The sequence below is a fragment of the Cetorhinus maximus genome, chromosome 4 (assembly GCF_964194155.1).
Source record: "Cetorhinus maximus chromosome 4, sCetMax3.hap1.1, whole genome shotgun sequence".
Lineage (NCBI taxonomy): Eukaryota > Metazoa > Chordata > Chondrichthyes > Lamniformes > Cetorhinidae > Cetorhinus > Cetorhinus maximus.
In genome coordinates, this window is record NC_135882.1 from 58519243 (window position 1) to 58543954 (window position 24712).

At 44.6% G+C, this 24712-nt stretch overlaps 1 long non-coding RNA gene across 1 annotated transcript in view; it reads left to right on the plus strand.

The window, feature by feature from the left end:
- The window catches only part of LOC144679319 (uncharacterized), a 299510-nt gene that overhangs the window by 107938 nt on the left and 166860 nt on the right, over positions 1 to 24712 (plus strand). The gene's annotated exons all lie outside the window — the stretch shown is intronic.

A 24712-nucleotide genomic window follows, 5' to 3' on the forward strand; every position in this document is an offset into this window, starting at 1 on the left:
AATTCACTCAATGATGCTCTCTCTACTCATTTCAGCTCCTGTGATACTACAGCACAGATTGCAAATGGCAACCATCTCAACTTTTGCAAAACTGGTGGAATTGATATGTCGACAAGAGGAGCACGTACTCCTTAACCCTTCCAAATCCGATAAACAAGGAAGTCTGTATAGTCTGCATGATAAATCATGTATATATGTTCTCAACTGGGATCTTCAAGTTTGAATCCAAGCTTATCCCCATAAGGCTTCTGACTTTAGGTACATAGAACATGAATCAGTCTAGGGTTGCGTTTTTGCAGCACACTTGAACTGTGTTCATTCCCAAAACTGGAATAATTGAGTCACATAAGCTTGCAGACTGTCTGTTACAGGAGTGGGAGAAAGTTGCAAAAACTACCAAAGAGTTTGTTGCACAAAATATATACTTTGATGCCAGCATTGATGAAAAGTGACACAGTGATGCCCGTGGTCTTGACTGAGCATTCCTTAAAATGACCTGGTGCTTTACCATTCGTGAGGATATATGCATGTTGTACCTCACTCTCAGGAAGAGAATCCTCCTTGCATCAAACAGATGAAGTTCTTTTCTTAGGCCTACAAAAGACAGTCTTTGCAAAATGGTTCCACTTTAAGGATGAGTTGCAGTTTTTCCCTCGAGCTAAACATGGGCCAGAATTTTATGGAACTTGAGCGGGCACGTGCCTGACCCCAACTCACATGAAACCATGCAAGAAGACATTGGTGCGCATCCCAATGTCATGGCGACTTCGCCCAATATTACGGTTGGCAGGCGTGCACAGCAGTTGGTAGCGCGCCCGCTGACATTTAAAAGGGCAACTAAGGCCGTTAAACATGCAATAGTCCCGAATTTTATGCAGCCCGTGTGCTTTTACGCTTGGCGAACGGGCAAATCGGCCAGGCAGCATTCACACATTTTCCCCATTCTCGATCCAGGGCAGGATTAAAGGACTGAATATGTTTGAGGTTTGATGATTCATGAGTATTGCTGTCAGTTGTTCATTTTGTCAATATAGAAAGTTTTGGGCATTTTTTGTGTGCTGATACCCTTCCAACAATTCTGCAGCTCCCTGAGGCATCTTCACAGCAGTTGTCAGCCTTCGGGGAGCATGTGTGATACTGCGTCCTTTACCCTCACTTGTCTTTGTGCCTGCCCTTCTCCCAACCATCCCCCAACCACCACTGAGTGCATTTCACGCTGGCTGGCCGTGATTGGCCAGCCAGTGCGAAATCACTGTCAGGAGCTGATAGAGGATGAGAGCAGATTTCACATCCACTTCCGGTCCCACCAATCACGCTCCCACCCCAAGCGTAAAATTCAAGCATTGGCATTGTGAATCGATGAGCACTTTCACAATTTAGGCACAGCTTTGAAGGTATCTATCCATGATGGGGAACGTGTTGGTGAGACTGCTGAGGTTTCTTTGTCCATAACCCTTGCTGGTTGGGCAAGTTGTGTCTGCAACCCTGAGTCTGAGGGTATTTTAAAAAATGTATTTACGGGATGTTGTTGTCGCTGGCTATGCCAACATTTATTTCCCATCACTAATTGCCTTTCAGAAGGTGGTGGTGAGCTGCCTTCTTGAATCGATGCAGTCCATTTAGTGTAGGTACACCTACCGTGCTGTTAGGGAGGGAATCCCAGGGTTTCGACCCAGCGAGAGTGAAGGAACGGTGATATATTCCCAAGTCAGGATGGTGAGTGGCTTGGAGCAGAACTTCCATGTGGTGTTCCCATGTGTCTGCTGCCCTTGCCCTTCTAGATGGTAGTGGTCATGGGTTTGGAAGGTGGTGCCTAAGGATCCTTGGTGAGTTTCCGCAGTGCATCTTGTAGATGGTACATGCTGCTGCTACTGTTTGTTGGTGGTGGGGGGAGTGAATGTTTGTGAAAGGGGTGCATTTACATGTAAGCTTTTAGAAACCAATGTGCTAGATGTAATTTGCCAAGATCGTGGCTTTCTCCAAAGTTAAATCTTCAGCCTCCATGAGGAGATTTTCCCTAATTCATGGAATTGAAGTCTTTTCAATTAATTGGTCCCAAATTAGTTTTTTGGTTAGTGTGCCAAATTTACATGTAGAAGCCAATTGTTGGAACTCTGCCACATATTGTTTTATGGGCTCACCATTTCCCTGGCATCTCTGATGGAATGTATATTGTTCAATCATCATTTCTTTGGCATTAAGTATTTTTCAAGAGCATTGACCACCATAACAAACTTTGACATGTCATCGCTGAGCTGCTTGAATAACCACTGACCTTCTGCTCCAAGACAACATACAAGTATCACCTTCTTGCAGATCTCTGCTACATCCAGATTGTCCATTACTGGAGCAAGCAAGTACGTCTTGAACCCCAAAATCCATTGATCCCATGGCATGAGTGGATATCCCGGTGAAGAAAGGAAAGGTGCATGAATCAGTAGATTTAAATTATTCTCCATCATCCTCATTGCCACTTTGTTATGTATTTTATATCTCAGATCTGTGCAGTGATGACACTAGTTTCTATGTGTGTGTAGCAGGTTTTCTTCACAGTGTTTTAAAATGTATACTCCATGCTCTAGCTCTAGCTAGAGTATACAGCTTTGTATACTTTACCCTGAGTCCACACCCAGGTTTAACCAATCAATCACAGTAAGCATCAATTATAAATAGACTCATATAATAAAGTACAGAACACTTGAACGCTACATGCAACACCTGTTCCCCTCCCACCTACTCTCCCAATTATCTACAGCAGAAAAGACACTGCAGGAAATTAGCTTTCAAATCCTGTTCCTTAACACTGGAAGAGACAATAAAGGCCAGTGTCCCAGTGCTCGAGACAGGGGCTGGTCAATTCCAGGCCATTTCAATGCAGCTTCCCAGAGGGCCAATGCCAGCCTGTTTTCACAAGTCACACAATCAACAATGTGATAACAGCCAGTTAATCTGTTTTTGTAATAAAAACAGAAAATGCTAGAAAAACTCAGCAGGTCTGGCAGCATCTGTGGAGAGAAAAACAGAGTTAGCATTTTGAGTCCTTATGACTCTTCTTCAGAGCCGCTTTTACCAATCCATTCTTTTGATGTTCGTGAAGGGTAAATGATGGCCAGGACGTCAGGGTGAACGTCCTTGTTCTTTTCAAAAAATGCCCTGCGATCTTTTATCTGTAGAGGCAAATGGAGCCTTGGCTTTATCACTGAATGATGGTATCTTTGACGTTGCAGCAACCCTCCAGTATTGCACTGAATTGTCAGTTTAGACTATGCAATAAAATCTCTGAACCCACAAACTTCTGACTCAAATGCAAATGAACTAGCATTGAACAAAGGTTGACACCAATTAGAGTCAGCTCAGCTGGGAGTGAGGGAAGAAAATCTTAAAAGAAAGGATCAATGTTAATGTTGTCAAAATAGTGCTGTTCATTTATTTATTTAAAAATAAATAAAACCAATTGACATAGAGAAACAGGAGATTCTGTGAATCTTCCAGCAGTTTAAGGGTTGATATTAATAAATATAAGTGACTGCATTTGACTGCTAAAATGTCCATGAATGCCATTTCATGATCTGATATCAGGATAACATTTACAAAGGAAATTATGTTCTATGTTAAAGAGAAACATGTTCTAAGTTTGGTGAGAATTATTTACTTTATATTAATTTGCAAAAAGTTAGCAAGTACTAATTGCCTTCAATATGAGTACAAGTAAGCATGGTTAGGACTGTGAGTGCATGCTTGTGAGAGAGTGCATGATCTAAAAATGGATCTCGATATGTTTAAATGAACGGGTAGTCCAGAACAGGCAGGAGCACTGGAGGACATTATTGAGCTGACAGAAATGTTCAGCTCGGTGCCAGCTTTAAATGAATGGAAAAAGAAATCAAAAGTGAACGTGAAGGCAATATTTCAGGGGTAATTACCAAAATCGTAGCTGATTGAAACAAATTAAACATTACCATTTAAATATTTTCTGTTAAGGATATTAATATAATCAACAGCAGTATCTCAGAGCCTGCTTCAGCACCACAAACACATACCGAGCCAGTGCTATCAAATGGCACAACACAATTTGATTATTTCCCAATATCTCAGTTTCATGGAATTGCAACATTCCACACGTATTGTGTCATCAAATTACATTAGTGAGAATAATTGACAGTTAAAGTAAATTAATGCAAGGCACATCAAACTCTATTTAATTAATGTAGTACGTGGCTTAGGAATTCAGTTAGCTGCCGATTTGTGTTTCATGAAGAAATGGAAATTCTGGCATTCCATTATGACAATTTGGTGTTTAGGACCCACAGGTTAGTCACTGGCTTTACTCACCTAATATAAAATAATGCTTCTATCTGAAAATGACATCTGCATCGTCAAACATGACTCAGCAGATAATCTTTCTCAATTGAGAGCTGGATAAATACTGTTTAAGCATGGGATTGAAGGTTATGTGTATAGATATGAACATAAATGATCAAATCATGAATAATATGTTGGTTCAAAGCTGTTAGAACCATGTCAGTGTCATATAAGGAAAGCACAAACAATATCTATACATGCCAACTGTTTTTGTAAGGAGTCTTAGGCCATAATGTGACATAAACTACACTAATTAGTTTGTCTGAAAATGGATTTGTGAATTTGTTCTCAGAGAATTTAAGAATCAAATTTTGATGGAAGAAATTTTTAGTATCAGAAATTCAACCACAGCTTGCATTTGTACAGCAGCTTTAAATATAATCAAACAAAATTTCACACTGAGCCACAAAATGAGGTATTATTCCAGGATTTGCCAGAGAGGGGCGTCTCACAGTGTGCCCTGTTCAGTGTGCCCTTCTTCAACCTAGAATTCAAAAAAATTGGGGGCCATAAGTTGCGAGAAAAGCAAGCTGGTAACGGTACAGCAAGGCCAATAGAGCATCTGAGACTCTGGCCTATCAATCTGAGAGATATGATAGAAACAGAAAGGAAAACTAAGAAATAAAATTATTCATTTTTAATTTTAGAAACCTCTGAGAATAAATTACTATACCTGTTTCACTTGTTGCCTTCATTTGGAACAAAGAAGCTGATAGGCATTGCAGGAACATAAATTTTGTCAGTAAAAGCGTCCTTATGCTGTTAGTTACTAAACTTTGTTTGTGAGTTTTATTCATATTTATTGTGCAAATGCAGCAACTTTTTAAAGCTCCCAAGGGGGTTGGTAGTGAGGTCCTGTTTGCACTAGGTTAAAGCTGGAGCCAGCAATTTGTGGTGATTCGCAACTCACCAGTATCGCTTTCTCACCTCAAATTACTGGACGTTTTACACACTAATAACACTGCATGCATTAAAAGACTGGTAATTTTCCAGAAATTCCTAGGCCATTAGGGCACATGATCAAAAACTCCATCAACCAGGAAGTTTTAAAGAGGATGAAAGAGAGATAGAGGCAATAAGATTTAGGGAGGAAATTCTGGAACTGAGGGCCTTGGCAGCCATAGGCTGCCAATGTTGGGCAATGAAAATTCATCACAGAAATCTTGCAGGCTTGTAGGGCCGGAGATGGATGAGGCCATGGGAGATTTGAAAATAAGAATAACAATTTTAAATTTGAGGCATGACCCGACTGGAAGCCAATATAGCTTGGTGAGCACATGGTGATGGGTGCACGGAAGTTAGGATGTGGGCAGCAAAGATTTGGATAAGGTAAAGTTTATGAAATCTAGAAGATTGGAGGCCAACCAATAAATCATTAGAATAGTCAAGTCTGGAGGTAACAGAAGTTCTTGGCACATAAAACAACTGAAACACCCAGAATTAAAATTGCACAAGCAGCAATGGTTTCCTTTAGCAAAACTGCTTCTTCTCATTTGTACGCTGGTACAAATGAGCATGGTAGCTTCAAGTGAACAAAAATGAACATCACACTTTTCAAAACACTAATTCACCTCAGTAAGCATTAATCAGAATTTCAGTATCAAATAGATTGAGTAAAGGATGGTGTTGGGGTGATATTACAGATGTGGAAGTATTTTGTCGTCTAAAGCATGGGTACCATTTCAAATGAATAGCAGATTTGAAATTAGCCACAAAGCAAAAACAAGCAACTTTATTAAAAAAAGTAAACTACCAAAGGAAGCATATTTAACACGTCTCATGAGTATCTTAGGGAGAAAATATTACTTACAAACCGTAATTCTATCATAAAAGGCTCCATTGCCATGTTTTGGCTTCTAACATCTTAGTGAAACAAATTGAAAAGGACACTTTTCACTGATGTCAGAGAGAAATCCCTGAAGGCACTTTCTGCTTGAATTATGACATGAGGAGCAAGTGTCCCCAATTATTTGAAAAGGAATGTAACCAAACGTATACAATCTGATTGATGATTGTATCATGTCATAAAGGTATTTAACCGGTGGCCCACACATTGAATCTGTATAATGAGCCACAAGATAATGGAATTGCAATCAGAAAATCAACAATTTTTAACGTATTTTTCTTAGCTTTTAATTACAGATAAGACTAGGGCATTCTCCAGTTGTCTTGATGAAAGGGGAACTTCACTCTCAGTTATTGGTAACATCAGATCCAATGTAGCTTTGTAGCTCACATTATTCACCGCAAGTTAAAATGGACCAAATCCACCATGTAAACCAATTATTAGAGCCAGTATAACTCAACTAACCCCAATTACTTAAGTATCGGAATTTAAATTAACCAAAATATGAACTAAATGTTCCTGTAAATGTAATAAAATATTCACTACTGGGCAATTACATTTTTCCATTTTGAATCATTGCAGGGATAAGCTCCAGTGTACGTTGCTGGATGCCTACTTTTACAATGTTGCATCTTTGTACTAGCATCGCTTTGCATTGCATCTTTAAAAAAGATGCTTGTGAAAATGTATGCTTGTGGCAAATTATGTATGTGCATTAATAAAATGGTAAAATTTGCATCAAATACTTCATTGATATATAAATTAAAGCAAGGCCTACACACTATGAAAGGAGGATTATGGAAGCTGGTCAATGATATCTCAGCTTCCTCATCTGAGAGGAACTTCAAATGCATTTTTTTACAGAAAATCTGAACTGTATATAACAACAGATGACCTCTATTAGCCAAAAACAAATAAATCAAATAGACATTGAATAGAAGTTACAGAAAATGTCATTCAGTATATCATAATCAAGTACTAGCCTACATGTGCAATAGATATTTGCAATACTTAAGTTAGAGAGAAAAAAAATCACACTTTAATGCAATAACAAGTATATTCTTAAGGTTTTAAAAGGCTCTTGAATCATAAGATCATGCTTTGTGTATTAATCTTATTGTAGTTTGCTTAATTTGATTAAACCTAGACTATTTTCTAATATGATGTCTGATCAATTGACTAATATGCTCCTCTCAAATCTTATAAATGAAATTGGGTATTGCTTACAGTGGGCAGGATTTTTCACTGAGTGGGTGGGCGTGCACCTGACCTGCTCAAGCGTAAAATAACGTGCGATGATGTTGGGCAAGCGTCCCGATGTCATCGTGCACTCACACGATATTTCATTCAGTGGGCACGTGCAGGAGTTGGCAGCACACCCGCCGACAATTGAAAGGCCAATTAAGGCCATTAACAATGTAATTGATTTAAATTTTTCGCTGCCCATCCAACCTTACGGTTGCTGGGCAGGTGAAACGGCTAAGCGGCCTTTGCATTTTTTGCGAAATCTCATCCACAAGCGGGGTGAGTTTTCAATCCGTTATTAAAAAAAAATAAAACATTTTCATACTAATTTCTAACATGTCCCTGCTCATGTGACATAGGAGGACATGTTTTTTAACATCTTAAAATGCTTTACTTTTAATTTTTTATACCTTCTGCTCCCTGAGGCAGCTCTGTGTCTCAGGGAGCTTTTCCAGTGCGCAATTGCGTGAATGCACGAACTTGTGCTCTCGCACTCATCCCCGCCCCCACACAGGAAGCATGCTGAAGCACGCATTTCATGCTGGGCAGGTTTAATTGGCCCATCAGCATGAAATTGCGGTCCGGCCCCGATCACGGGCGTTGGTCGGTTTCCCGACAACTCCTGCCCACCCCCGCCGAGCCCGCCCGACAATGGCAGAATTCTGCCCAGTGAGTCAAAGGATATATTGCTATCTTGTGCTGAATGAAATTTGTGACTTGATCGTAGTTGATTTGAATGTATTCTATAAGGGGCATACGATCCATACTGCCAGATTAACACAAGGGGGAGGGTTTTTCCCTCGTTAGGCAGGCGCGGCGGGCGGGCCTGGGATCGGCCGTGAAACGGACCTCCGCCCGCGATCGGGCCCCGACATCGATTTCATCCTGGCTCTCCAATTAAAGACCAGCCAGCGTGAAACGCACATTAGCAACCTCAGCGCTGCCGGGGTGGGGGCGGGAGGAGTGCGAGTGCTGAAGTTTGCACGTGCATGGGGTTGCGCACAGTAAAGGCTCCCTAAAGGCACAGAGTTGCCTCAGGGAGCTGGAGGTTTTTAAAATGTAAAATAAAGAATCGAAAAATAAGGAAAACAGAGTCACATGTGAAAAATTAGTTTAAAAATTTGTATTTTTTTTTTCAGTCATCGCTGGAAACATCATCCTGCCTGTGGATGAGGTTTCACAAAAAATGTAAAGGCCATCTGGGCTATTCGCATGCCCGCCAAACATCAGGTTGGATGGGCAGCAAAAAATTCAATTTAATCACTTGATTAATAGGCTTAATAGCCCTCTTAATTATCGGCGGGCGTGCGGCCGACTGTCGCGTGCACCTGCCCACCGAAATATCACACTAGTGCGCGATGACGTCAGGACGCTCACACCCTGCACCTGCTGGAATCCGGAGAACTGGGAGAATCCAATAGCCCTTGCATCCTGACTGTCTCGGTCCCTGGCGAAATGCACAAAGTTGTGTGCCTTCAAGAAGATGGCATCCGTGACCTCATGGATGCATTTGTGGGTGGCGGCTTGTGAGATCGCACAGAGGTCACCTGTGGAGCCCTGAAAGGAGCCACTAGCATAAAAATTGAGCACCGCGGTCAATCTCACAGCCATTGGCAGTGGATGCCCTCCATGTCCCCTTATCGCCAAGTCCTACAGTAAGTGGCAGGTGTGAGCGACCAGGTCTCTAGGCTTGTTCAGTCATCAGTGACACTGGCTCTATTTCATCTGCAGGAATAACAGGCAGCGTCTATAGACCCTGGGTGTTGCTAGGTGCTGACCAGCCACAGCTTGCTGTCACTCCTGGGCAGCATGTGCAGGAGCCCCAGCAACCCCTTCTGAGGTTGCTGCTCCTGCCTTTGAGTAGCAGGAGCCTCAGTTGCTCTCTCCTCCATCTTCTCCTCTGTCTGTAGGCCATGAGGCATACAGCTACGTCACCAGGCTCCATGATCCTGACGTGGTCCACCTGCAGCATGACAGAGAGAGAGAGACATGGTTATCATGGCTGCACTTAGCACCTTTCCTGGCCCTGTGTGATTGCCCCTAAACGCTTCCCAGAGAGTGCTGGCCACCCCTCAGATGGCCACAGATGAATGCGCTGCATGGCTGCCCTGTCAACTTGCAACATGGGGGAGACTGCACCTAACTGGGATGCTGAGATTGCAAGGGGCTGTGAGCGCCTCCAGCAGTGACTGCTGCATGGTCAGCATTGGCAAGGAGATTGTGCAATGTGTGCGGTCCAACTGCTCCGTGGTCCAACAAAGTGAATGTGGACTCGCAGTCTGTGCTGGAGTGGGGGGAGGGAGGGGGGGGCAGGGTTTGAGGAGATGGGGTGGGGGTGGGTAAGGGGTAAGGTCAGGAGCGCCTGGTGGCACTTTGCTGCCTCCGCATTGCTTACGTGGCTGGGAATTCCAGGAGCCTGACCCCAATCATATCATTGTGGTTGCTCCTGAACTGTCTCAATTGCAGAGGCATATACAGGTGTCCCTACTGCTTGGCCACTTCCCTTGCCTGCCCTGCCCCCATCTCGACTTGTTGTGCACAGGATCCAACACCGGGACAACAGTTCACCCTCCCCCATCCTGCACTCCCCACCCTCAACTGCCACCTCCGAGGCTGGGCAGCAGTTGTCCCAGAAATGCCCCCCTGACAACAGTCGCCTCGGTGGTAAGGCGGCACTTCACCCCAGCCCCCTTCCTGGTGCCCCTGAAGCCTGCCAAGCAAAAGGAGACCCTGGCAATCCCTGCAAAACGATACTGTTCACTCACCTCCAGTTCCCTCAGAGTGAAGGCCACCAAGTGCATGTCGCCTGTTTGCTGTTGTGCTTTCCCGCCAAAGTGGGCGGACGATTCAGCAGCGGTGCAAGACCCTGGCAGGATGGCCTTTTAATGATATGCTGATATATTACAATGAGCTCCCCAAAGACCGTTGGTGGGAACCACAACCCACCAATGGCGGGCTGAGCGGACAATCACGACCTGCCGCCCTGAAACCAATTGCGCCATATTGTCCACACACACCACCTATCACACCCGCTGCCAGCGGGCACAGAAAATTCTGCCCATTATTGGAATTTTGGAATCATCTGTCTTATGAAGTCTTCATTTTATCAGAACAGGGGCATAAGTCTCGCAATGTTTGCTCAGGGTTCTGGGAATCCCAGGGGTTGAGCATTGCAGCAGCTGTTTGGGAGGGGAGGAAGTAAATTGGTGGGGTTCAGCAGGTGAGTCTGGGTGCAGAAGGATCATGGTCAGGAGATGAGTCTGAGGGTATGGATTGGGAACTGAGAGTGGCAACAGAAGGAAGTGAGGTTAAATATGGGATCAGGAGAAATGCTCCTGCTCTTCCTTACTCCACAGTCAAACAAGTTGCTTACCTTTGTTGTAGGTAGTACCTGGACTTTTTTCATTGAGTGCAGCCTGTGATGACACTGGTTGCTTCAGGGAAAGTTTGGACAGTGCCCTCAAACAGGCACTACATTCCTTATTTACATATTCAAAAGGCCTATGCCTGCTTCAGAATGCCTTGTTTGTCCTTGCCCCATAATGGCAGGTGACTAACTTCTGGCTGGAAATGCATGGCACATTCTGTATGCCATATTGGGGCTTTAGTAGTCCAAGTAGCACTTGAAAATCAGGCACATTTTCAGGGCCACTATCTTGTAATGGAATTTTCTATCTTCTGAACTCCAATTTTCAAGCACCAGAAGATCATAAAAAGTTAAATAATTCTCTCAAACTCTAGTTTAGTAAGTGTTAAATAGTTAACAAAAGTGATTTAAAGATTTGAATTAAATATTTAAAATATTCATAAAATATTGAATATATCTAAACATTAACCGGTAACTACTCTTACATATTAATGCATTAAATACTAATTTCTAGCCTTTATGGAAGGAACATTACTTAACAAATATTATGCATTAAACTATTAATATTAAATATTAAGATGCAAAAATCATCCACAAGATATCAAATGTTAAACATTCCATTAAAGTCCTTTAATATTCTGATTGTAAGTTAATACAGCCCTCAACTACTGCTGAAACTGCTGAATTATCTCTTTTATTCCTCTGGGTCTTGTAAATCATTTTACTAAAGTTTTATAGGATCAACCCAACATGACTTTTGCTACCTTTGTCTCTCAGCAAACACCCTTCAGATTTATATTGGCCTGGATTTCATGGTCAGTGGTGGAGGGAAGGCTGATCTCAAAGAAAGCTACCCATAAATATTTAGCAGAACCTGTGGCATCAATTTCATATATTATGACATCAATGTCATTCAGTCATAATCTATAGGTGATCACTGGGGTCCAGAGAAGACATCAAGCAGGATTAGCAGCCAATCAGATTGAAAAATTCTCACAGACAGAAAAACAGGAAGTAGAAAGCAAGGATATCCTTTGCATTTTAATCATTTTACAGAGTACGACATAGAATTGAGGTTAAGGTAAAAGCTGAAATATTATTATTAAAGTTTTAAAAAGTTATTTTTTATTATTTGTAAAACCATGGGGATTTATTTTTATCACAGAATGGAAAAAAAAAATTACACCCCAGACTCCTAAATTAGTTTTTCAAGGTGAAATAAGTTGTTCTCTAATAATTATGACTTAGTGCACCAAAAAATGTTAGTGTTACACATGTACTATTTTATTAATTTTCTGCTGGGAAACCACAAAATCCATTTATCATAGGAGATGCTGAAAACAAATCTATTTCAATTGTTCTGGCACTGTAAACCAGTGCGACCAGTGGCTGTTTCTGAAATAGTCCAAGATCCCTCACAGGTGCTAATTTTTGATTCTGAAGCAACAAGCTTCATTGAGAGTGAGTTCCCTCTTGTAATTGCGAAAAGACTTGAGTTTTGAATTCAATGTTGAGGTTGATATCCTGGCATCTCGATTATTGACTGATGTGATGTGGGGATTATTGATACTGTGCAGGATGCTGTTGCTGCAAGTGGAGGAGCTGGGGGTTGGGGGAGAGGTGGTGAGAGTGAGGAAGAAACCCAAGTAATTGGATCCAGTCAGCAAAGGTTATCCCAGAAGTGCTGTGCCGTGCCCCTAGCCAAGCTGTTACAGTACAGCTACAACACCGGCATCTACCCAGCTATATGGAAAATTGCCCAGGTATGTCCTGCACACAAAAAGCAGGACAAATCCAACCCGGAGAATTACTATCCCATCAGTCTACTCTTGATCATCAGTAAAGTAATTGAAGGAATCATCAACAGTGCTACCAAGCGGCACTTGCTTAGCAATAACCTGCTCACTGACGCCCAGTTTGGGTTCCACCAGAGCCACTCAGCTCCTGACCTCATTACAGCCTTGGTTCAAACATGGACAAAAGAGCTGAATTCCCAAGGTGAGGGGAGTGACTGCCCTTGACATCAAGGCCACATTTGACCGAGTTGGCATCAAGGAACCCTAGCAACACTGGAGCCAATGGGAATCAAGGGAAAAACTCTCCACTGGTTTGAGTCATACCTAGCACAGTGGTTGTTGGAGGTCAATCATCTCAGTTCCAGGACATCACTGCAGGAGTTCCTCAGGGTAGTGTCCTCGGCCCAACCACCTTCAGCTGCTTCAATGACCTTCCTTCCATCATAAGGTCAGAAGTGGGGACATTCGTTGATGATTGCACAATGTTCAGCACCATTTGTGACTCCTCTGATGCCGAATGTCAGGAAGGTATAATAATTCTCATAATGTTATTGGAATTTATTGTAAAATAGTGGTATCGGTGTCTGTTTCTGTGTGTGTGTGTGAGACTTAATTGGATTAAAGGTATCTGATCTGAATGCTTTGGTATAAACATGGTAAACATGGGGGAAGTTTAGAAACATAGGTGTCAAGGGAGCATTTACATTTTTAAATAAAGCAGACCATATTGATTTCAAAAGAGGGAGTGAAATGTATCACCTAGCCAGGAGAAGTTTAGAAAGAGTGTGTTTAAGTTTCCCAAAGGTTACTGGTAAAACTTAATGCTATGAGAGATTTTTATTATCAGGAAGATAAAGTCCAAAGACATAGTGAAACGATGGGAATTTCAAAGGGTAAAATATGAATAAAGGTGCGAACATTGTGTGTAAGGGAAGGCATTTTAAGATCTTACAAGTGTGAAAAGCCTTCAGCATCTAAGCCTCAAGCTGCTGTTTTCAAAGAACTGAACTTAAGAAAAGTCGCTTTGAATTCGACTGGTTCAGGGTATCATGTTTCTTTGCCTGGGTCTTATAAAAATCTATGTGCCTTACTGTTGCCTTAACAAAAGTGTAACTGGAAGTCAGAATAAGTAGGGGATTTAGAAGTTATATGGCAGCAATTTGTAGACATATGTATGTGCTTAAAATATTTTTTTCTTGTTAATAGATGTTTAATCTAGTTTTGTAAAAACCTATAAGACTTGGTGGTCTTATTACTACTGAATTCAAGGCACACACCTCAAACTTTATACAAATTGCAAATAAGTTGTGGAAATTGTTTCAAGTTTCCCTCTGGGATTTGAACAACTCAGCATTTACCATCGGCTGCACCATAACGCTGAAGCAGCCCATGTCCCAATGCAGCAAGACCTGGACAACATCCAGGCTTGGGCTGACAAGTGGCAAGTAACATTCACGCCACACAAGTGCCAGGCAATGACCATCACCAACAAGAAATAATCTAACCATCATCCCTTGACATTTAATGGCATTACCTTCACTGAATCCCCCACTATCAACATCCTGGGGATTACCATTGACTTGAAACTGAACTGGATTAGCCACATAAATACTGTGGCAACAAGAGCAGGTCAGAGGCTAGGAATCTGGCGATGAGTAACTCACCTCCTGACTCCCCAAAGCCTGTCTACCACCTACAAGGCAGATGTCAGGAGTGTTATGGAATACTCCCCACTTGCCTGGGCGAGTGCAGCTCCCAGAACACTTGAGAAGCTTGAAACCATCCAGGACAAAGCAGCCCACTTGATTGCCACCCCATCCACAAACATTCACTCCCCCAGTACTGACGCACAGTAGCAGAAGTGTGTACCATCCACAAGGTGCACTGTAGGGATTCAACAAGGCTCCTTAGACAGCATCTTCCAAACCCATGAGCGCTACTATCTAGAAGGGCAAGGGCAGCAGACGCATGGAAACACCATCACCTGGAAGTACCCCCCAAGTCACTCAGCACCCTGACTTGGAAATATCTCGCTGTTCCTTCACTGTTGCTGGGTCAAAATCCTGGAACTACCTCCCTAACAGTACTGTGGGTGTACCTACACCACAGGGACTGCAGCGGTTCAAGAAGCTGGCTCACCACCCCCTTCTCAAGGGCAACTAGGGATCGACAATAAATGCTGGCTTAGCCAACGAAGCCCACATCCCATGAACGAATAAAAAAAAATCAAACTGTTTCTGTGTAATTGCTGAGATATTCGTTGCCACTTTAGCCAGATCCCAAAATGGAACTACTCTCAACACTGAATAGAATTAGCAGTTTTCAGAAAAAATGTTCCATTTGCAAGGATTAAGCCATTTTAGACATGGGCCCAGAACTTCCGTGGAGTGGCAATCACCATTGGATTGCCATTCTGCTCCTTTTTCCTTACCCAGGACACGAGCTGAAGATCTTCCAAACTGGGCTTCATGGGAAATGTGCAGTGCAGCAGCTCTGGAGTCCTTCCAGTGTAGGGCAGCAGTATCAGAGGAAGTGAAGCCACTCTGCCTTTTTATGGCACTAGCTGCCTTAAAGTAGTAAGTTTAAAGGTCCCAGCATTGACAGGAGGGAAGGTAAGTGCCTAAGGTAAGTGGGTGAGGTGATCGGTGGTGGGAGGAGGCAGCTCTGGGTAGGGGTGTTCAGGGAGGGAGGGCTTCGGGTGGTCAGTGGGTGGGGTTAGTCAGTGAGGGATCAAGGGGTGTCAGTACTGTAGTTACCTAGGAGTTAGAAGTGGTTTTAATTCTTCTAACGTTTTTCTTGGTAACTATTATGCTAAGAGATTTGGAACCATCCATAAACCTTTGATGTAAATCAGAGATTTCCAGTGAAGGGTAATTGCCCAATGGAAGTTTGAACTTCCCACACACTTCCCGTGCAGTCCTTTCATGGGGACTTCCAGGGCCCCCAGCACAACTTCTGGAGTACCTTCCGGCTTCAAGGGAACTGAAGTTCTGGGCCATTATCTTACAGAATGACCTAAATTATCATTGGAAAGTTTGTATATGGTGAAATATTGATTTTAGTTCTTTGATATTTTGTGGCACTTTTCCAGTGTTCTTATAATGTATAGTATTCCTTCTCAGAGAAACTCCATGCCTCTGAATTTCATTCCTATATTTGAGTGGGAATACGATGATAGTTACTCATATTTGGAATGCAGAACTTAACTGCACTGATCCCACTATTGTTTCACTTATTATTTTGATGGTTCTTTTAGATAGGCAGTGAAGCCTCCCAGCAGGAACAAGTACTTGCTATTCAGAGCAAATTGAGGCCAGGCAATGCCAATATAAACTCAGTATAATTTTCAAGTATCAAGGAGTAGACCATGCCAGGTGGGCACTTTACCAAGTACCACCAAACATATAGTGGCCTAAACAGGTGTCCTTAAAGGGCCACTGTATTCTGCTCTGCAAACAGAGCACCATCTGGCTGTACATAAACTCCTTGCCCAATTCCCAAGCCTTAACACTCTGTCCCATGTTTCTCTCCCCAGGACTGGCTTAACTCCTTGCAGAAGTTTACAGGTTTCTTGCACTCCATCCGCAGACCCCTAAATAGTCAACTGCTCTGAATGCAATGGTAGCTCATTGCAAACATGGTAATGATGCCTGCCTATCAAAATTGTTCAGATCTCAAATAACTTTAATCATGCAAGTGGCAGGCTTACTCTGCCCACTTCCTGCCTAATGAAAGGGATCATAACAAAACTGGCCCATTGTATTTAAAATAAACATGAGAGGCTTTTTTCCCTTTGTCAGCACCTACACACTAATAGCTTCAGCATCGCCATATGTATTTGATTCACTTAAACGTGTTGCTGATCTTCATGACACCTGACTGGACTTGCCATGATCCTTTGCTTTTTTATTTGCTCTTTTCATGGAAAGGGATTCTTTGAACAGCTGTTACCTCAGATTATTTTTTGAATTTGAGGGGATGGACAGGTATTGCAGGATGTGAATAAACAAAACTCCAAGAAAACTAGATTTTAAAAAGCATAGGTAAGGTGAGATAATATTCTATCTTAACACATTCTTTCAGAAAATAACATTCTGGGGTAAAATATATGGGTAATTATATGGCTAATTTCAGACATGATATGTGGTGAGTGCAGCAGGTTTTGGAGAAACAGGTAATTTTGGGCCTATGATTCCCACATTTGCGTTTTTCCTACGTCTGGGGGTGGAATTTAGCGTGCCTGTTGGCGTTGGGTGTCATGGTGGTTGTGAGCAGACAGATGGTGGGAAGGCCAAAAATTGGTTTCATGATGTCGTAAAGCCAGTTTATAAATGTCTGCTCCACCCATCAATGGAAGGCCATGTTTCCCGCCGCCACACATCGGAAGCACTATTGTAATACATCTGCATGATTGCATGCCAACTTGTTTCACAACAACATTTATAAGGCGTGTACCTGGCGAGCTGCTCTTCGAGGAGAACTCAGGGGCGAGGGTAAAGGAACGTTGCGCAGTGCTCACGGGGGTCGCCTGTTGGGCCTCAACGTTGAAGTGGTACTCATTCAGGCGAGGGCACAGGCAAGTCGCATCTTCCCGGCTGGCTGACAGTGCAGTGCCAGGGCAAGGGCTGCATTGTGGTTGATGGTGGTGCAGCCCTGCAAGCACATGCAGGGGGGGAGGGGATTGGCCACGCATTAGGTATAAAGTGACCATTCCTCCACAGCTGAGACAGTTCAGGCCCGCCGCATTGATGTGCTTGGAGACGGGCCTCTAGCTTATCTGCCCGCCCAAGCAATGCAGAGGCTTGAAAGTGCCACCAAATGCTCCAAAGCTTTTCACCCTTTGGGCAAAGACTGCAAGCTAATGAGCATTCTAGTGGTTGGCAGAACAGTTGGATGACTGCATACATTGTACAATCTCCTTGCGGAAGCTGGCCATGGAGCAGTCATTGGTGGAGGCACTTGCAGCCCCTTGTAATGTCATCATTCCGGTTTGGACCAGTCTGCCCGATGGTTCAAGCTAACAGTGCAGCCTTGCAGTGCAGTTTAGGAGATTGCCTGCACCTGAGCTGAGAGCTCAGCATGCAGTCCAGAGGGTGTCAATCGGTCAGGTGCAATGGGGCGGAGGTGGGTGGGGTTTCATGCAGCCATACAGTGCACTAAACTCTGACCATCCAACTGGTAGCCAGCAGACTCAGGGATAGGTTAAGGGCCTTCAAACTTAACCAAGCAGTGGGGACCCTCCATAGATCCTCACGTAGCTTATGTGAATATCTGACTCCTGTCTGGCTGATGGCACCTCGCTTGTGCTCTTTGAACAGGGCCATATCATGGAGATGCAGCAGGGAAACTTTAACTTCTTATGGTATTATGATCTTATGGTATCCTTTGTGAGCTGAACCCTTCAGGACCACACTGTAGCCAGACACAGATGCTGATAGGATGGGGGCCAGCTGTACCTCAAAGGTGCTGAGAGTACACAGAGAATGAAGGAACTCTGTGCCGCCGGTCCAGGACATTCTGGCAGCAATGACAAGCGCCATCGAGGTCTGGCATGACTGATGTGACCAGTAACTGTGAAGGCACACCATCAGTGTGCTGGGAAAGTTGCACAAAGCACAGGGAAGAGGCCCTGGAGTGAGACACCTGCCTTTATCTTTTGCAGGGGCCAAGGTTTCACTTCTGAGTGACATGAACACTGCTCACCAGAACAAGGAGCCATAGGCAAGTATACATTCTTGGGAGTTTATTAGCAAAGTGAACATTATGTACAAATGATTAATACCCATGCCCAGGGGTGCAGAAGGGGGTCGGGAAGGAGGAGGACCTCCTCGTGAACCTGCTCTTGGGCTTGGCCAGGTTGGCCATTAACAAGTCCAGGCAGCAGGAGATCGAGGGGGGAGTCCCGCCCGATTGTTTGTCCCTCTTCCGCGGCTACGTTCGCGGCCAGGTGTCCCTGGAGAGGGAGCACGCGGTGTCTGCCGGCACCATCGAGGCCTTCCGTGCCCAGTGGGCACCGCGGGGACTAGGGTGTTTTGTTGACCCCTTTAATCACATTTTGGTTTAATGGTTGTAAGTTTCCTTTAAAGTTTTTCCTTGATTTTACAGCTGACCTGATTTAGGGGCTGTGCTTGATTTCTCCCTTGTTATTGTTAATTTAGTTAATTGTTTTAACTCTACAAGAGTTACATCTTCTTAACCTTCCTAACCCTGCTTCTAAGTCTTGGTGCTCCACCGATATCCACAGTGGAGGTGGAGGCAGCCTGCTGACTGCTACACCTTGTCTGTGATGACATTGACGGGCGTCCTGTGGAGGACCGAAACCTGGAGCACCCCGGCCTGGTTTTGGGGTCCTGCTATGTGGCAGTGGCGCCCTCCTAGGCCTGTGGAGCTGGATTTACTGAGGTCACAGGAAGAGGGGATCTGGATGGGCCGGGCACTCCCGGAGTCACCTGGTTGGATAGTCCTGTGGTGTGCGCCTGAAAATGTTCCTCCACATGGGTACCTGAGGGCCCCTGGCTGAATCTTTGAATCAGGGCAAGCTGGAGTGTGATCGAGCTGCCCCACACCCCTCTCACTCTGACACGGTTGGAGGCCAACTATGGCATCAGCGAAGGAGTTCAGCCCGCGCAGCCCGATGTCTTGGACCAAGGTCTCCATGGCAGCCACCATCCTACCAGTTTTGACCTCGATGTATTGGCATGCCAGCGCTACCACCTCAGACTGAAGGTGGACAGACTTCTCCAACATGCCTTGCAATCTGAGGAGGGCAGTTGGCATCTCTCCCTGATTTTCCCGAGGTTGCCTTTGCAGCTCCAGCAACTGAGGTATAACCGAGCTCAGAAGTTCATCATATGACTTGGACTCAGCAGATTTCTGGTCTGCAGCAGTCCTCTGAGTGCCAGAAACAAGGGAAATCCCTGCCACAGTCTGCTGTGGATCAGACAGTGTGATGTGCTCACCAGGATGTGACTCTGAGGCTACTGCAAAGCTTGGTCCCACCGAGGTGTGTGTCTCTGCGCTGGTGGAGGGTGTGGGTGAGTGCTGTGATGGGACTTCAGTGAGGGTTTCAGCAGATTCCTCTTCTAAGGTGTCTTCGGGGCTTGATTGGAGGCCTGTTGTTTTCAGATGTGCCAGCGAAAGCAAGGCTAGATAATTAGTGCATGACAGTGGCCTGTGAAACAGGACTCATCACTCATGGCATGGTTGTTTGATGGATGTTGCACTTTATCCTCACTTGGTTGAGCACCGCCAGCCTCACTGTCAGCACAGGAAAAATCCAGATCTTCACCAGCAAACTGGATGACTCTATTTTCAAAGTCCATGAGGACCTTGATTTCTGGCATTCCTTCACCAGTCTGCGACCTCTCCCATTTGTTGTTTGCCAGCTTGTGATGCATGAAGACAGATGGAGTGTAAGCAGGACACCTGCCTGGCCAGATGATAAGCATGCCTGGCATGTGTGTGTGGTGAGTGGTCCCATGAACATGTGGACAATGAAGGTGTGTGTGAGAGAGTGAATGGTGATGTCCCTTGAACTGGCAATGAATGAGATCCCTATAGGTTGAAGAAGATTATCCATCCTCTTTCGGCATTGGGTGTCTGTTCTCTTTTGCAGAGCATTGGCGCTGACCACAGCTGTCAGCATCTCCCAAGCCGGATTGGTGGCATAGCTGCCCATCCTGCAGTCAGAGTGGGGGTAGAGGGCATCACGGCAGGCCTCCACAGTGTCCAAGAGGCATTCCAGGGTCACGTCATTAAACCAGGGGCTGCAGTGTTCTTGTCTTTCGGGGCCATGTCTTCTATGCAGCAGTACTGAGCTGGAAGAACTGAGAGGTGTGCGTGTGGCTGCATTTTAAATATGGCACCAGGTGTGAGGAAGCAGCAACGTGATATCATAGCGTGTGAATCGGAGGCTGCCTGCTGGCGAAATGGCATATTTCCCGGGAATGCATGATTAATAAGGTGAGAATGGGATTATATGGTGTGAAAAGCTGCCATTGCAGCTGACAGATAAAACCTTCTTTTTCCCGCCTGGTACTGCACTTAGTGCCAAACTGGGACAATTCTGCCCTGGGTTTCTTGTAGACAAAATGATCAAGATGGATTACTATGAGTAGGAACCAGAGAGTCGGGGTAAAGGAGAGTTATTCAGGTTGGCGGAAGATAGAAAATGGTGTTTTACAAGGGCCAGTGATGGGACCGCTGTTATTCATAATTTCCATTAATGACGACTTACAAATAAGTAATCCCATAGCAAAATTTGTAAATTATACCAAACTGGGAATGCAGCTAACACTGAGAAAGAATGCAACATAATACAAGAAGACATTAGAAAGCTTCCAAACTAGGCAGTTAAATGGCAAATGTAATTTAACATAGATAAATGTGTGGTGATGCATTCTGGTCACAAAAATAGAAGCACCCTGTACACCTTAGAAAATAAATTTTAAAAACCTGAATACAGCAGAAGAGCAAATAGATCCAGGGATACAGTGGAATATATCACAAAAAACTGTACCACAAGTTTGCAAAGCTATTAAAATTCCTTGTAATTGTTTGACACAACTGAATGGCTTACTACACCATTTTAGAGGGCATTTAACAGTCAACCATATTTCTTTGGGTCCAAAGTCACATGTAGGCCAGTCCAGGTATAAGCACAGCAGATCCCCTTTCCTAAAGGACATTAGTGAACAAGACGAGTTTTTTTTTACAACAATTCAGTAGTTTCATGGTCATCATTATTAAACTTAGGTTCCAGATTTATTATTTTATTTAATTTAAATTCCACTAGCTGCCATGGGATGAATTTTACAGGGAGGGCATATTGTTCACACTCCTCACCCTGCTCCAAGCACCACCCCCCCACCCCACCCCCAACCCGTAGGAAAGTCGGTCTTGAGCCTGCCAATTTTAAGAAGGGCTGCCTTGCAGCGATAATATGCTGCGAGTGGCCATAACAAGCTGAGAGTGGGACTTCCGCCCCTCAGAAAAGGGCACAGCAGACCAAAACCATTAGCCAGATCATGAATGAGTTTCCCTTGTCTCCCAGGAGCCAAACACTGAGGCTGTCTAGTGAAGAGAACTGAAAGGCTAATCTCCTTGGCCGGCTGCTGAGTATAGTTCCAGTAGTGCCAGGACACAGTAATGGCCATTACTGGGACCACAAGGGAGTCCTGAGAAGACAACATGCCTCCCAATTTAGGCAAGTCTGGGGTTATTGGCCGGAGAGTGATTGGGGTCCCTAAGGAGAGGTGGAGGGGGTTGGGTGATCAGGTTTCGGGGGCCTGTTGAGGAGAGATACAAAGGGGAATATGATCTTGGAGGGGAGGTGGGCCCAGCAGAGGCAGAGGATCTCCCAAAGGATGTACTTCCCCTTCCTTCCTGCCTTTGTGCCTGATTTGCAAAAGTAGTGGGCTGGCTTCCTTCGCACCACCTTCCCCAGCCACACATACTATTGTGGCAGAGGCTGAATGAGGCCCTTAACTGGCCATAAAATGAGCCCTAGGGGTGGGTGGGCTAGCTAATACCTTACCTGCCTCCCTGTTATATGGGAACAGCTTGGGGGTGGGCAGGAAGGTGGTGGGCTAGCCACCCAGTTTATTTTACATGTCCCCCACCCCGTCTACAAATTTGCCGGCAGAGGATGGTAAAATTCTTCGCTCCCCCTCCATGTCTCTGGTGCATTAGCCCAGGCTCCTCACAATCTGCAGCCCACAACTGCACCACCCAGATCATCAATACCTTCTTAACACCGATATCCAACTGTATCAACTTTGACAGGGAAAGAGTAGAGCCCATTAGGGACCAAGGGGGCACTCTATGGATGGAGCCAGAGGACATTAGTATTGTTAAAAACAAAAAGTTAAACGTGAAGGCTCGAAACGTTAACTGATTTCTTCTCCGCCGATGCTGCCAGACCTGCTGAGTTTTTCCAGGTAATTCTGTTTTTGACATTAGTATTGTGTTGAACGAATACTTCACATCTGTCTTCACCCAAGAGAATGAGGACGAAGGTATGGAACTCAGGGAGAGAGACTGCGAGGTTCTTGAGCAAACTGATATGGGGAGTGACAAGGTATTGGAGGTGTTGGCAGGCTTAAAAGTGGACAAATCTCCAGGTCTGGATGATTTGTATCCCAGACTGCTGAGGGAGGCAAGGGAGGAGATCACAGAGGCTCTGACCCAAATTTTTAATTCCTCTCTGGCGACGGGGGAGGTGCCAGAGGACTGGAGAACAACTAATGTGGTTCCGCTATTTAAGAAGGTAGAAAAGTAGAGATAAGCCAGGGAACTACAGGCCAGTGAGTCTCATGTCAGTGATAGGGAATCTATTGGAGAAAATTCTGAAGGAGAGAATCTATCTCTACTTGGAGAGGCAAGGTTTGATCAGGGATAGTCAGCATGGCTTTGTCAGAGGGAGGTCATGCCTAACAAATTTGATTGAATTTTTTGAGGAGGTGATCAGGTGTGTAGATGAGGGTAGTGCAGTTCATGTAGTTTATATGGATTTCAGCAAAGCCTTTGACAAGGTCCCACATGGGAGACTTATAAAGTAGGAAAATGCACATGGTAATTTGATAAGGTGGATTCAAAATTGGCTTAGTTGTAGGAGACAGAGGGTGATGACAAAAGGATGCTTTAGTGACTGAAAGCCAGTGTCCAGTGGCGTACCACAGGGATCTATGCTGAGTCCCCTATTATTCGTCATTTATATAAATGACATAGATGACTATGTGGGGGGTAGGGTTAGTAAGTTTGTGGATGACTCAAAGATTGGCCGGGTGGTTAACAGTCAGGTTGAGTGTCTTGAGCTACAGGAAGATATAGACGGGATGGTCAAATGGGTAGATAAGTGGCAGATGGAATTTATCCCTGAAAAGTGTGAGGTGAGACACTTTGGAAGGAGTAATTTGACAAGGAAGCATTCAATGAATGGCATGACACTAGGAAGCTCTGAGGAACAAAGGGACCTTGGCGTGTGTGTCCATAGATCTCTGAATGCGGAGGGGCATGTTAGTGGGGTGGTGAAAAAGGCATATAGGACACTTGCCTTTATCAATCGAGGCATAGATTACAAAAGTAGGGAAGTCATGTTGGAGCTGTATAGAACCTTGGTGAGGCCACAGCTGGAGTACTATGTGCAGTTCTGGTCACCACATTATAGAAGGGATGTGATTGTACTGGAGGGGTGCAGAGGAGATTCACCAGGATGTTGCCTGGGATGAAACATTCAAGTTATGAAGAAAGGTTGGATAGACTTGGGTTGTTTTTGTTGGAGCAGAGAGGTGTACAAGATTATGAGGGGCATGGACAGGGTGGATAGGGAGCAGCTGTTCCCCTTAGTTGAATGGTCAGTCACGAGGAGACACAAGTTCAAGGTGAGGGGCAGGTGGTTTAGGGAGGATGTGAGGAAAAACTTTTTAACCCAGAGGGTGGTGACAGTCTGGAATGTGCTGCCTGGGAGGGTGATGGAGGCGGGTTGCTTCACATCCTTTAAAAAGTACTTGGATGAGCATTTGGCATGTCGTAACATTCAAGGCTATGGGCCAAGTGCTGGTAAATGGGATTAGGTAGGTAGGTCAGGTGTTTTGCACGTGTCGGTGCAGATTCGATGGGCCGAAGGGCCTCTTTTGCACTGTGATTCTGTGATTCTGTGACACAGATGAGGCTATTCAAACCCAGAGGACTCTAGGCTTTGTTTCCCTTGCATGATTTCCATATGTCCATGCACTCGTGGCAATTAAGGCACCATCAGATCAGCCAGGAGCCTTTGTAAATCAAAAGGGCTTCCACTTCCTTAATGTACAGCCGGTCTGTGATTACTGCACCAACATAAAGTAAGTCTGCGCCAGTTACCCATGGAGCTGCTATGATTTTTTTACCCTTTGGCAGCCTCAAATTCCACAGGTGCTCTCTCACTACACAGCCTCAGCTTGGCTCCTGGGAGACAAGGGAAACCCACTCAAGACCTGGCAGTTGACCCCAGTGAGGAATGTCACACAGATGCACAGGTGAGATACAACAGCAGCCATGTCAGCACCAGGGTAACAATAGGGCAAGCCATTGGCTTGCTCCAAATGAGCTTCTGGTGCC